Source organism: Oryx dammah, unplaced genomic scaffold (genome assembly GCF_014754425.2).
Source record: "Oryx dammah isolate SB20612 unplaced genomic scaffold, SCBI_Odam_1.1 HiC_scaffold_16, whole genome shotgun sequence".
NCBI lineage: Eukaryota > Metazoa > Chordata > Mammalia > Artiodactyla > Bovidae > Oryx > Oryx dammah.
In genome coordinates this window covers 54,741,494-54,755,518 of record NW_024070200.1, presented here as the reverse complement: position 1 = coordinate 54,755,518, position 14,025 = coordinate 54,741,494, and the positions used below count along the sequence as shown (strand labels likewise).

At 45.3% G+C, this 14,025-nt stretch overlaps 1 pseudogene; it reads left to right on the top strand.

Annotated features, from left to right (window-relative positions):
- The window catches only part of LOC120875372, a 38,517-nt pseudogene extending 25,190 nt beyond the window's left edge, over positions 1 to 13,327 (top strand).
- Positions 13,328 to 14,025: the final 698 nt, after the last annotated feature.

Genomic DNA, 14,025 nt, shown 5'->3' with positions numbered 1-14,025 from the left:
AGAAAATGGCCTATTGGAAAGCAACTTGGAAATACCTAAAGTATCTAACCAAGTAATTCCTTTTCTGGAAATGTCTACCTAACTAAGAGTTGAATCCGAAAAAATGTTTCACACAGCATAATTTAAAACAGCAAGATGGGACTTCCTTGATGGTCCAGTGGTTAAAGCTCTACGCTTCCATTGTGGGAGGCATGGGTTCAATTCCATATGCTATGTGGTGTTGCCAAAAATAAATAAAATAGCAAGAAATCAAATGTCCTGACAAAGAGGACTCATTCATTCATTTAGTCACTGAAATATTTGAGTTCCTATTATATGATCATTTCCAGAGATTGTTAAACAATGCCTAGCTTTTCTAGATTACTCTTCTTTTAAAAAGTGGGTAGGATTTGTGAGATATATACTATTATACATAACTTGCTTGAAAATGTTTATGCTGTCATTGGAAAGCTATACAAGGGACTCATTGCAGAGATTGCCTTCGAAAAAGCAGTTGGGTGAGGGGTAGGAGGCTGAACTACTTTTCACCGTACTCTCCTGTACCATCTTGAATTTTTTCAATACGTCCATGGATTTTGTCAATGTTTTGAAAGTGCATGCTGTGTAGCTAATCTTATTTTTCATAGGGACGTCTTGAGCTGTTTTCAAGAGATTTCTTGGGTGTCTCATCTTGAACGTGAAAGGCTCTTCAAGGGAGAGGACTGTGTTTTCTTTCTTTCTATTCTCCTATAGTGCATAGCACGGTTGGAGTACATAATGGGAGCTCAAAAATACCTGTTGAGCAGAAAATAATTTGGTGCTCAAAGACCCTGGGAGAAGAAGTTAAAATCAATCACTCTGGGACTTACATGGTGGTCCAGTGATTACGAATCTTGTCTGCCAATGTAGAAAACACAGGTTTAATCCCTGGTCCAGGAAAATCCCACATGCCAAGGGGCAACTAAGCCTGTATACCACAACTGCTGAGCCTGTATACCACAACTGCTGAGCCCATGAGCCCTAGAGCCTGTGCTCCACAACAAGAGAAGCCATTGCAATAAGAAGTCTATGTACGCCAACTAAAGAGTAGCCCCTGCTCCCTGCAACCAGAGAAAGCCTGTGCACAGCCCCCAAGACCCAGTGCAGCCAGAAGTAAATAAGTTAGTTGGATGGCATCACCGACTCTATGGACATGAGTTTGAGCAAGCTCCAGGAGATAGTGAAAGACAGGGAAGCCCGGCATGCTGCAGTCCATGAGGTCACAAAGAGTCGGACACGATAGAGCAACTGAACAACAAAAAGTTTTTTAAATGGCTAACATGATATTTTTTTAAAAGACCAGTCACTGGGTATTATTTTAATGCTGACTTGTATGTTTTAAGATGTGTTTGTTAAGCCACAGTTTGCTAATCTGCCAATAATAAAACATAATTGATGAAATTCTTTGATGAAACTCTATATGGAGAAATGGAAAATGCCTTTTTTTTTTTTTTTTTTTAAGGGGAAATTTACCTCATAGCATCTGGATTGGGAAGGGAAGGCTTCTCGTTGTGGTGGAGCACAGGCTCTGGGCATGCAGGTTTCAGTAGCTGCAGCACTGCGGCTCAGTAGTTGTGACGCACAGGCTTTGTTGTTCTGCAGCATATGGGATCTTCCCTGACCAGGGGTCTAACAGGGGTCCCCTGCATTGCAAGGCAGATTTGCAACCACCAGACCACAAGGGAAGCCCTGCAAAATGCCTTTTTAAGGCCCATGTAGCTATCTGTAGTCTTAATAGCTGAATTAAAGACCCCTCAATATCAAATAAGGAAACATAATCTCAAGGTTTTGATTATTACAAAAAACAAAACATTTTAATATAGGGTCAATTTTGAGCATTTGTAAGAGATTACATTTGTTTTAATATACTTTGGGCGGTGTTTGTAATCTATAGCAATCCTTTTATCATCAGCTTTGTTTTCTTTTCCCTTTATTCTCCTGTATATGAAACATAGGGAACAGAGTGAAAGTGAAAGTCACTCAGTCGTGTCTGACTCTTTGTGACCCCATGGACTATACACCCCATGGGATTCTCCAGGCCAGAATACTGGAGTAGGTAGCCTTTCCCTTCTCCAGGGGATCATCCCAACCCAGGGATCAAACCCAGGTCTCCCGAATTGCAGGCAGATTCTTTACCAGCTGAGCCACAAGGGACGCCCAGGGAACAGAGTAGTTAAGGGTAATAAATTGCATTCACCAGTGAATTTATCTCTTTTCTACAGTTTTATGAATGAATGACAACACCACTGGAAACTGGCACCTCCCTTCACTACCCCACCCCACCCCCATATACTTTCAAAATATCATTGGCAGCTGAGGAAATTCACTGGCAAACTACCACAAGGAAGTGTATTTCACTAAATGAAGTTCCTGAAATTCAGCTTTTGTTTGTTTCCTTTTGCTCTACCAGCAACTCCAGATTATGAGAAAATGCACTGTCTGCATTGCATAGCATAAGACAGCTCAGGACTGTTCCACAAGGTATGACTGCTATTTGATACAAAGTGGGGCTGTGGCGGAGGGCAGGGAGGGAGCCTGAGGAAGAGAAGGAGAGAATAAAGGAAATTTTGAACAAAGGATCTGCTTTTGTTTCTGAAATTCACAGAATCACTCTGATGAGTGAAGTACAAAACACAAAATCGGAGGCAGAAGTGCCTACTAATAAGATCTATTAGCAGGAGAAGGAGGAAGACCAAACTCCTTGAAAAATAGTGAGCCAAGTTCTCCCAGCTAGTGGAAGGGGACTTTGCTGCACAACTGCTCAATGAAAGGAAACCCACAAACTTCCTGGATGGTGGGAGATCTGAAATTTTGATTAAACTGAAGAATGAAGATTGAGATATTGGCAACAGTGGCCTATGAATCTAGATCCCAGCGCACCAACAGACAGATCACACATTGTCAATTGCTAGCCTAACGCCAGAAATCCGGAAAGGCAGCCCAGTAAAATGGAAAGGATGTGCCTTGTCATCGGGAGAGGGAACAGGGCGGCTTCCCTCGATAAGAAGAAAGAGAGGAGGAAGAGGGGACAGAGGCAGTGCAAAGGAGGAAGAGAAAAGAAAAAGGAGACAAGGTGAAGAAATTCAGAGAATGAGGGAGAATGAGAGAAGGAAGAAGAGGCAGGAGCTAACACTTATAGCTGTCATCTCAGAGGAGGGATAAATTAGGAGCATGGGACTAACATAAACGTTACCCAGTCAAATCTCATACAGTTTATTATGTGAAAGGCCAATAATCGAGAGACAAGTTGTTGGGGCATGGAATAACAACTTTATTTGGAAAGCCAGCAAACGAGAAGATGATGAGCTAGTGCCCCTACAAAGAACCATCTTGCCTGAGTTAGAATTCAGGCTTCTTTTATAATAAAAAGGGAGGGGGTAAAGTCAAACACTTCCTGGTTCCCACCAGCCTTCACAGGGATGTGTTAATTTCTTCCTCCTGCAGCCATCACAGGTGGGCCTGGTCAGGATGTTTCTTGTGAGCTAAACAAGGTGTTTTAGCTTAATGCTTATTACCTGGGAGGCAGGGTTTCCAGAGATGGGCCATTATGTATAATTTAAGCTTCTAGGCAACATCCCTTTGGTGATTAACTTGTAATACAATCCAAAAGTGTGAATTACATTCACACTACTATACACAAAATAGATAAACAACAAGGACCTACTGTGTAGCACAGGGAACTATACTCAATACTTTATTTATTTTTTAATTAAAGGATAATTGCTTTACAGAATTTTGTTGTTCTCTGTCAAACTTCAACATGAATCAGCCCTAGGTATTCTACTCAATATTTTCTAATAACCTATAAGGGAAAAGAATCTGAAAAGGTTTATACCTATCTATCCTCTCTCTTTCTCTACATATGGCAACCCACTTCAGTGTTCTTGCGTGGAGAATCCCAGGAGCGGGGGAGCCTGGTGGGCTGCCGTCTATGGGGTCGCACAGAGTCGGACACGACTGAAGCGATTTAGCAGCAGCAGCAGCAGCAGCTCTCTCTCTCTCTACATATATATATATATATCTGAATCACTTTGCTGTTATACCTGAAACTAACACAACATTGTAAATTAACTATATTTCAATTAAAAGTATATATATATAGCTATCATTTCATTTCTTCTTCTCTACAATCCCAAGGAAGTATTAATTCATCCCCATTTTGTAATGATGGAGGCACGAGGCTGTGCAGTTGTGAAGGGTTACAGCCGGACTAGAACCTGACTGCAATAACCCCCTTTTCCCTGCTGCATATGGAAATGTTCAACAGTCAGCAAACAGGACATCTGTTGGCTGTGGTTCGGTCACCTGGTGTCAGCCTGTACAGGAAATCCGCAGGTGGGACATTCCTTGTGGAAATGTTGTTGTAATGTGAAGTTGAATTTCACTGTAGGGAAAGAAGCAATGAAGGGGACAGGAAGGCTTTTACTCCTTTACATCAATTCTGAACACACAGAAAGGGAAATTACAACCAGTTACAGTGACATGCTAAAAGAGCTGGCCTTTTAAAAAACACACACACGCGCGTAAAAACTAGATTAGTTTGTCTTGGAACTGAAAAGCTGAAAAGTGACACAGTGTGCTGTGATATAAAAATTAGACTGTAGAGACTTGCTGGTGTTTTAAATCATCCCCTCCCCATCCTCCACCCCATCCCCCGACAAGGAGGAATGGTACAGAGGCGAACTGAAAACACTTACCTTGGAATTTTGTGCTCTGATTCTCTCAAAACATCACATATCCCTTAAAATGGATGAACTGGCTTCATGTGGTCCTGTCTGAAAGCAGAGGTCTGTGGGTTGAGCTTTTCGTTTCCTTTTCTGTTTGACTGTACCATGGGGCAGGTGGGATCTTAGGTTTCTGGACCAAGGATGAACCCATACCTTCTTCACAGGAAGCACCACTGGACCCCCAGGGACATCCAAGTTGACCATCTTAACCATCGTAACATGTACAGTTCACACCATCCACCTTCAGAACATCTTGCCAAAATGAAACTCTGTACCTATTAAACAATAGTGCCCTTTCCCTGCCAGTCCCTAGCAACCACCACCCTGCTTTCTAACTTTATGAATTTGACTAATCTAGATGCCTCATGTAAAGTGGAATTAAGCAGCAGCTGTCCCTCTGTGACTATTCCACCACGCATAATCTCCTCAAGGTCCATCATGTGTCAAACCATTCCTTTTTAAGGCTGAATAATACTCCATTGTATGTATAGACCACATTGTGTTTATCCATTCAGCCACTGATGGATAATTGAGATGATCCCTCTTTTTTTTTTTTTTTTTTTGGCTATCCAGTTGATTTTTTAAGTCTTGCATTTGAATCAAAATTTTGAAGAAAGTTTCAAAGTATTTTTCCATAGATGATCTTGCTTTATTCTGTCATCATTGTAGTTATGGATACATAGGGTATTATTTTACAAGTTTTGAAAGGGAAGTCAATCACAAAGGTAGAAAATAGCTACACAAAACATCCCACTGCAAGCAGTCCATGGAGAGGCCTTCTCAAAGTCACACAGGGTAAAGAGGCTGCCAGTACTCCTCTCTGGGGCCATCCTGGGTGTTGGGGTGCCCTTGGCACACTGGAGAATTCCAATGCCAGGTTGGAGCAGGCAGGAGAAAAAAGGGCTTACCTTAGACCCTGGCATTTGTAATCTGCTGCCCTGCCACTTGATCACAGACAAAAATATAACCGTGGTGGCTCAGGGGTAAAGAATCCACCTATAATGCAGGAGACATAGGAGACGCAGGTTTGATCCTTGGGTTGGGAAGATCAACTGGAGAAGGAAATGGCAGTATTCTTCCCTGGAATATCCCATGGACAGAGGAGCCTGGCGGGCTACAGTCCATGGTGTTGGAAAGAGTTGGGCACGACTGAACAACTAACACTTCCATCTCCATTGCTGTAATATCAATGAGATCAGAACACAAAAAAGAGCAGTGTTAAACCTGACATTTGTAGACTGCAGGATTAGGGAGATTTTTCATCTTTTATCCCCTTCAGAGGGAAGCATCCACAGAGTTAGTGCTTAGAGAAAGCAGCTGAAGTGTATGATGAGTATGTGATGAGGTCATTCAGTCATTCAGCAAACATTTTAAAGGACGTGGTAGTTTTTTGCACTTTGACATGGCTCTCTGTCTTTGACTTTGCAAGAACCCTCTGCAGCCGGCCTGTTTAGTCACATGTTATGAGGTTTGTACCAGGCAAGATGCTGGGGGCAGCAGAGCATGGGGTCTCTGCAGGCAAACTGACTCCTCCATCACCAGCTGGGCCACCTGCAGAAGTGATTTCACCAATCTGAGTCTCAAGCTTCCATATTTCTAAAATGAAGCCAATGATAAAGTCCATCTTCTAGGGCTGATACAAGAATGGGATGAGATAAAGTGCATAAGGCATTTTGTCCAATGCCTGGCAGACAGCTGCACAAATTCACCATTATTACATATGTGCATTCATCTCTGCTTACCTACACAACATACACATATGCCACCATGAGGTATATATTCTTTGCTGTTTAGCTGCTAATTGTGCTCATCTCTTTGCGACCCCATGGATTGTTGCCCGCCAGGCTCCTCTGTCCATGGGATTTCCCAGGCGAGAATACTGGAGTGGGCTGCCGTTTCCTTGTCCAGGGGCTCTTCCCAGCCCAGGGATTGACCCTGTGTCTCCTTGTCTCCTGCTTTGGGAGAGGGATTCTTTACCACAGTGCCACTTCTGTTGCTGTTGTTCAATCTCTAAGTCATGTCCAACCCCATGAGCCACCTGGGAAGCTCCAGACAAGGCATTGCATGTTTCCAGTTCTGAAGTTTTAAAAGGAAATGAATTGAATATTTAATTTTAAAAAGCTGCAGAAATCAGTGGCTTGGAGAGATGCAAGCGTGTATTATACGGAAAGCAAATCCAGCAAAATGTGAACTGCAGAATCTAAGTGGCAGATAGATGTGTGTTCACTGCATAATTCTTTCAGTGAGTCTTTATGTTTGGAAATTTTCACAATGAAATGGTGGTGGGGGTGCAATCAATGACTTTCTGTTGGTCACTTTTAACTAACTTTGGTTGTGACAAGGGCTAGGGCAGTAGACTCGATATTAAAAATATCAACCAGACTTGCTACTCCTCCTCTGTTCTGGCCGAATGCATTTTGGGGTGGAGCGGGCGTTTCTCAGGGATGGCGTCTGAGGGGCTCACCCACAGCTGGCAGTCAAGCAAGGCATCTTCAAACAAAACCAAGCAGAAGCAGACATCAGCTGTCAGCTTTTCTAGGAGGACCCACCAGCCTTATCCAAAGCTCTGATTGCAGCAGAGAGAATATGGGCACTGAACTGAATCCAGAGACACCACCATAGTAAGGGAAGACCCCATCCTGTTGTTCTCTCGTCTGGACCCTGAATCATAACCAGCGCCTCCAGCTGCGTGGGTCATAGAGTCAGCCCAGTCCTCGGGACTGCAGGTCCTGGTGGAAAAGATGGCAGTGGCATGCTGGACAGACATAGCTGGGAAAAGTTGTGGCATGTTTTCATTGCTGCTGCTGCCAGATTTCAGAGATCAGTTGAGCTGCCATCTGGATGGTTTTTTCTGTGCAATGCCTCCTTGTAGCCGTATGAATTCTCTTCTGACTACAACCCGAGGGAGGAAACTCCAGCAGTTCTGTGTGCCTTGTTGCCTGGGGGAGGGAGTGCCATCAGCTCCCCTCCTGCCCTCTCTCTCTCCCTAAAGATCTCAGAGGGGCCCACACGGCCTGGCAACAAAAGCACAAGCAGATTCACCATGCTGGCTAGTCGGAGCTTGATTAGAAGCAACCTAAAGGCTTTCATCACCAATTCAATACACATGAATTTGAGCAAACTCCAGGAGACAGTAGAGGACAGAGGAGCCTGGCGTGTTGCAGTCCAGGGGGTTGCAAAGAGTTGGACACAACACAGCTCCTGAACAACAACAACAAATGCTCTCATAGGGGACTGGTTGGATAAATTATGACTCAGCCCTACAATAGAAATCCATGCAGTTTTTTTAAAGAAGCAAAGGCATGCTTTAGGTATTGACAAGGAATACTTTCCAAGCTACACTGAGCATTAGAAATAAAAATAAAAGGATACAGAACAGTAGCTATAGTATATACGGTTAAAAACATATACCTCCATGAATGAATTTATGGCTGTCTGTACACACTGCTATATTTAAAATAGATAACCAACAAGGACCTGCTGTATAGCACATGGCAGCCTGGATGGGAGGGGAGTTTAAGGGAGAATGGATTCACGTATATGATGGCTGAGTCCCATTGCTGTTCAACTAAAACTATCACAACATTGTTAATTGGCTATACCCCAATACAGAATAAAAAGTTTAGTTTATATATAGAGAGAGTTATATATGCCAGATTATCTTTGGCTGGAAGGACAAGAAAGTTCGGCATAGCGTTTGAGGACAGGGGCAGGGTTAAAATGAAGACTCATATTCACTACTTACAATCTGCTTTCTGTGTTGACTTCTTATTATGTGTATATTTTCTATTAAAAAAAAAAAAACTTACCTAGAAAAAGTAGAAACAAAACTAGACTCTCAAGGCAGCAGAACGATAGTATTCAGTCTGCTCAAGCTCCCTTTTCTTCTGTGAATCCCAGGCAATGAATTCAACATTGGGTCTGGAGGGGGAGAGACCAGGTCCCATCACAGTGAAGACCTACAGGGTAGACCCCAGGAGCATGCAGCCTAACAATTCTGGGACCCCTACCCCCACCCCATCTGTACCCCAGGGCAGGTTCCCTTGGGCATTTGTAGCTCTTCTGATTCCCATGCAACTGGCTTGGTGAGAGGAGAGGAAGAGAAAGAAGGGCAAACCAGCCAGGCTGGAATTTGGAGTGGAAGGTGTGATCATGTCAGATCACCGAAGGCGTTTCTCGCCTTTGGCGTGATTCCCAGGGGTAAGCAACTCTCACTCCCGAGGGCTCTGACTCCTGGGGACACGTCACCCCAGACTTGGATGACAAGCTGCCTGGGCTTCCCATCCTTGCTCTGCCACTGACTGGCTGTGGCACACTGGACATGATAAATTTTTTGAGGCTGTGTTTTCATTTAAAAAGTAGGAGGGGGACCTCCCTGGTGGTCCAGTGACTGAGACTGTGCGCTCCTAATTCAGGAGACCCAGGTTCATTCCCTGGTCAAGGAACTAGATCCCACATGCTGCAACCAAAACCCGGTGCAGCCAAATAAATAAATAAATAAAGTTTGGTGGGTTTTTTTTTTTTTGTTTTTGTTTTTTTTAATGTGGAGGGAGTGTGAGGATGTGGAGAGAAAAATGCAAATCATGATATCATAAAGTCATTGTTAAAATTAAACTTTCCTAAAAAAAAAAAAGCTTTCTATAAATGTTGCCTAGCTGAGTAACACCATATCCTCTGGAGCCAGACGGCTGGGGTTTAAATCACAGCTATACTGGCCAACAAATAGATAGATAGATAGACAGATAGGTAGGTAGGTAGATAGATAGATAGATAGATAAACCAACTTGGGACTTCCGTGATAGTCCAGGGGTTAAGGTTCTGTGTTTCCCTTGCAGGGGACACAGGTTCAAGCCCTGATCAGGGAACTAAGATCTTGCATGCTTTGTGGTGTACCCTAAATATATAAATCATAGCTGTGCCATTTTCCAGTTTTGTGACTTTAGGAAAATTATTTCATCTCTATACCTCAGTTTACTCATCTGTAAAATGGGAGGAATAATAGCACCTATATACAGCATAAGGCTTTTCTGAGAGAGAGAGATATATATAAATAAGCTAACACTTGTAAAATGCTTAGTATAGTACCTGCTATAAAGTGATTTTTGAGCTAGAAAGTGTCTTAACTCAACCTTTTATTTTTAATAATGAGGAACTGTGGGACAAAGAGGAACTGGCCCGAGAGGGGACTCTTGATTAGTGACAAAGTCAGGAGTAAAACTCAATCTCCCAGCTCCCAGACTAGAATATTTTATAGTGTTAACTTTAGGCCAAAAAATATTCTTACATTCTGGTATAAAATTAGAAAGAAGTGAGGAGAAATTATTTTTTTAAATAATTGTATTTGCCTATTTTTGGCTGTGCAGAGTCTTTGTCGCTGTGTGGGCATCTCTCTAGTTGCAATGAGCAGGGGCTACTCTCTTGCTGCGAAGCGCAGGCTGTAGAGTGCTTGGGCTTCAGCAGCTGCAGCATGTGGGCTCAGCACTCTGGCTCTAGAACACAGCCTCAACAGTTGTGCACAGGCTTAGTTGCTCCATGGCACATGGGATCTTCCTGGACCTGGGGATCGAACCCAAGTCTCCTGCATTTACAGGCAGATTCCTTACCGCTGAGCCACGAGGGAAGCCTGAGAAATCTGTTTTAGATCAGGTAAAAGGATATTGGGTCCAAATTCAGTGTGTGACAGCAGCCAAGTTTCTTGGGCTCTCTGAACCTCCTCTTCCTTTGGAACAGGCTCAAAATAATAACATGAACCTCATAGAGGTGTTGTGGTAAGTGAGCGTCTACATGTGAAATGCCTGGCACATAGTATTTCTCAAAAAAAAACATTAATACCAACTAACAACAGATGATGGTGTTGTTAGGCCAGGAGCCCCACACCTGTGACCAGATGGCTTTTATTCCTCATTCTTCCAGGGGTATGCAAACAAGACAAATGCTTAACCTCTTAAGTTAGCTTAAGATGACTCTTAACCTTAGAGATTCATTGTGGTAGCAATCATTGTTAAAACTCTATGACATGTGACTATGAAACAGCATAGTAAATGAGGATGGTTTCTAAGTTGGGTAATAATATTTCTGATCAAAAGTAGGTGTGGCATCATCAGGAAAATGCAAATTAACATCACAGTGGGCAACAACCTCACATCCACTACGAAGACTCTGATGATAAATATGTATGTGTGTGTGCACGCGTGCTCAGTTGCATCTGACTTTTTGTGACCCCATGGAGTATACCCTGCCAGGCTCCTCTGTCCAAGAGATTTCCCAGGCAAGAGTACTGGAGTGGGTTGCCATATCCTACTGTGGCGGGGGCGGGGGGGGGGGGATGGGGGACGTGCTGGGTCTTCCCTACCCAGGGATCAGACTCACATCTCTCGAATTTCTTGCATTGGCAGGCAGATTCTTTACCTCTGTGTCACCTGGAACCATCATATACTGCTGGTAGGAGTGCAGAATGCTAAAATTATATTGGAAAACATTTTGGTAGTTTCTTACAAAGTTAACCATAATCTTACATGTTGGTTAACTATTAACTGTGTAGCAAGTTAGCCCGAAATTTAGTGGCTTGAAGTAGCATTAAATTTAAAGAAAATTCTCATGGTTTCTGTGGGTCAGAGATTGAGACAGGGTGCAACTGGCACCACGATGTCTGGGCACCGCTGGAAGACTGAAGCCTGGGGCAGGAGCCCCTGGGGACTGGGAGATAAGGTTGGTGTTGGCTGGGGGCTTCTCTGTACTGCCTGGGTTCACAAGGAAAGCCTCCAGAGAGAGAGGGCAGAAGAGAAAGCTAAAGGGAGGATCCTGAAAACAGGGGATCCTACCTTATGCACTTATTTTTATTTTTTCTACTGTATGCATGTTATACCCTTACAACAGCTTCAATCTGATAAGCAATCTTGTAATATAACAAGTGAATTTTTCAAAATGTGTGTGTTAGCCTGCTGCTGCTGCTGCTGCTGCTGCTGAGTCGCTTCAATTGTGTCCGACTCTGTGCGACCTCATAGACGGCTGCCCACCAGGCTCCGCTGTCCCTGGGATTCTCCAGGCAAGAACATTGGAGTGGGTTGCCATTTCCTTCTCCAATGCATGAAAGTGAAAAGTGAAAGTGAAGTCACTGAGTCGTGTCCAACTCTCAGCGACCCAGTGGACTGCAGCCTACCTCTACCAGGCTCCTCCGTGTGTTAGCCTATGGGATGGTTAATTTTATTTATCAACTTGGCTAGGCTACAGTGTCCGGATATGGGGTCAGACATTATTTCTGGATGGTTCTGTGAGGATAGTTTTGGGTGAGATTAACATTTAAATCGGTGAACTTTGAGTAAAGCAGATTGTCCTATTACTGTGAATGGGCCTCACCCAATCAGTTGAAGGCCTGAACAGAACAAAGGTGGACCTGCCCTGAACAAGAGGGAATTCTGCCAGCTGACGCGTTTGAACTGCAACACTGGCTCTTCCTGGGTGTCTGGCCTGTCATTTCACCCTGCAGAGTTTGGACTTGACCTCCATAATCCTGGAGAAGAAAATGGCAGCCCACTCCAGTACTCTTGCCCGGAAAATCCCATGGACGGAGGAGCCTGGTCAGCTACAGTCCATGGGGTCGCAAAGAGTCCATGAGCCAGGTCCCAATCAATCAGTCTCCGGTGCGCGGGCAGCGGCGGCCGCCCAAGGTGGCAGAGCTGCAGTTGGACCAGGCGACGGCGGGCCGCCGCGCAGCCGCTGGAGCTGGTCCCGGGCCGCCAGGTCAGGTGGCGGTGGTCGGCCCGCAGGGTCCGGCTGAACGTGGGCAGCACCTTACTCCGTGACCACCAGACAGACCCTAGGCCTGGAGCCCAGGTCTTTTCTCTGCCGCCTGTGCTGCCAGGAGGACCCGGGGCTGGACTCCGACAAGGACGAGACGGGGGGCCAATCTGACTGACAGGGATGCTACCTACGTGGGTCCAGTCCTAAACTACCCCCATCACGAGAAGCTCATTGTTAGGAAGGAGTTGGCAGAAAAGGCGGCTGGAGGAAGCGGAGTTTTACAACGGTGCATCTCTCTTGCGACTGGTTTCAAGGAGGGGATACCAACAAGGAAAACTGAGCTTCCCAGGGCCCGGCCAAGCACGTGTACAGAGTCCTGCAATGCCAAGAGGAGGCGCTCAGGCAGATGGTGTCCACTATGTCCAACGGTTGGAAATTCCAACAGCTAATCAGCATGCTGCTGCTGCTGCTAAGTTGCTTCAGTCATGTCTGACTCTGTGCGACCCCATAGACGGCAGCCCACCAGGCTCCGCCGTCCCTGGGATTCTCCAGGCAAGAACACTGGAGTAGGTTGCCATTTCCTTCTCCAACGTGTGAAAGTGAAGTTGCTCAGTCGTGTCCGACCCTTTGTGACCCCATGGACTGCAGCCTACCTGGCTCCTCCGCCCATGGGATTTTCCAGGCAAGAGTACCGGAGTGAGGTCCCATTGCCTTATGTGAATGAGGATCAGGCAGAATTCCTCTGTGTTGTCTCCAGAGAACTAAATAATTCGACCAACGGCATTATCATCCAACGGAGGGAGAAGACAAAGATTCTTCAGGACAGAGGATCTCGGATGTAAACTCCGGAGTCCTCAGTGACGTGAGCGCGACCCACCCAAGCACCTCTGTGAAGTTCAGTCTCACTCCTGTACAGTAACCGAGCTTCTGCAAAGCCACGCTGAGCCTGGCCCCCCCAGCGGAGAAGTGTTCTGGTCAAAACCAAAGGAACCCCATCCCCAGCCACAGGAACCCGAAGACAGGTACCGCTTCCGTCTGCACAATACCTTTTAAAGAAACTTGCTTTTGTTTTCTTAGCCAGTGTTGTAAGGTATCTTTACAAGAGCGGCTGGGCTGGGTTCCTGCTGCTGCTGCTGCTGCTGCTGCTGCTGCTGCTAAGTCGCTTCAGTCGTGTCTGGCTCTGTGCGACCCCATAGGCGGCAGCCCACCAGGCTCCCCCGTCCCTGGGATTCTCCAGGCAAGAACACTGGAGTGGGTTGCCATTTCCTTCTCCAGTGCATGAAAGTGAAAAGTGAAAGTGAAGTCGCTCAGTCATGTCTGACTCTTAGCGACCCCATGGACTGCAGCCTACCAGGGTCCTCCGTCCATGGGGTTTTCCAGGCAAGAGTACTGGAGTGGGATACCATTGCCTTCTCCGGGGCTGGGTTCCTAGATGGAGTTTATCTAGGGATGGGGGTGGGGGAAGAGGAAGGCCTAGGTGCTTAGAAAGGCCGTACTTCTGGGAAAGCCGAGCACACGCCAGAAGGTTGTCCTGAGCTGT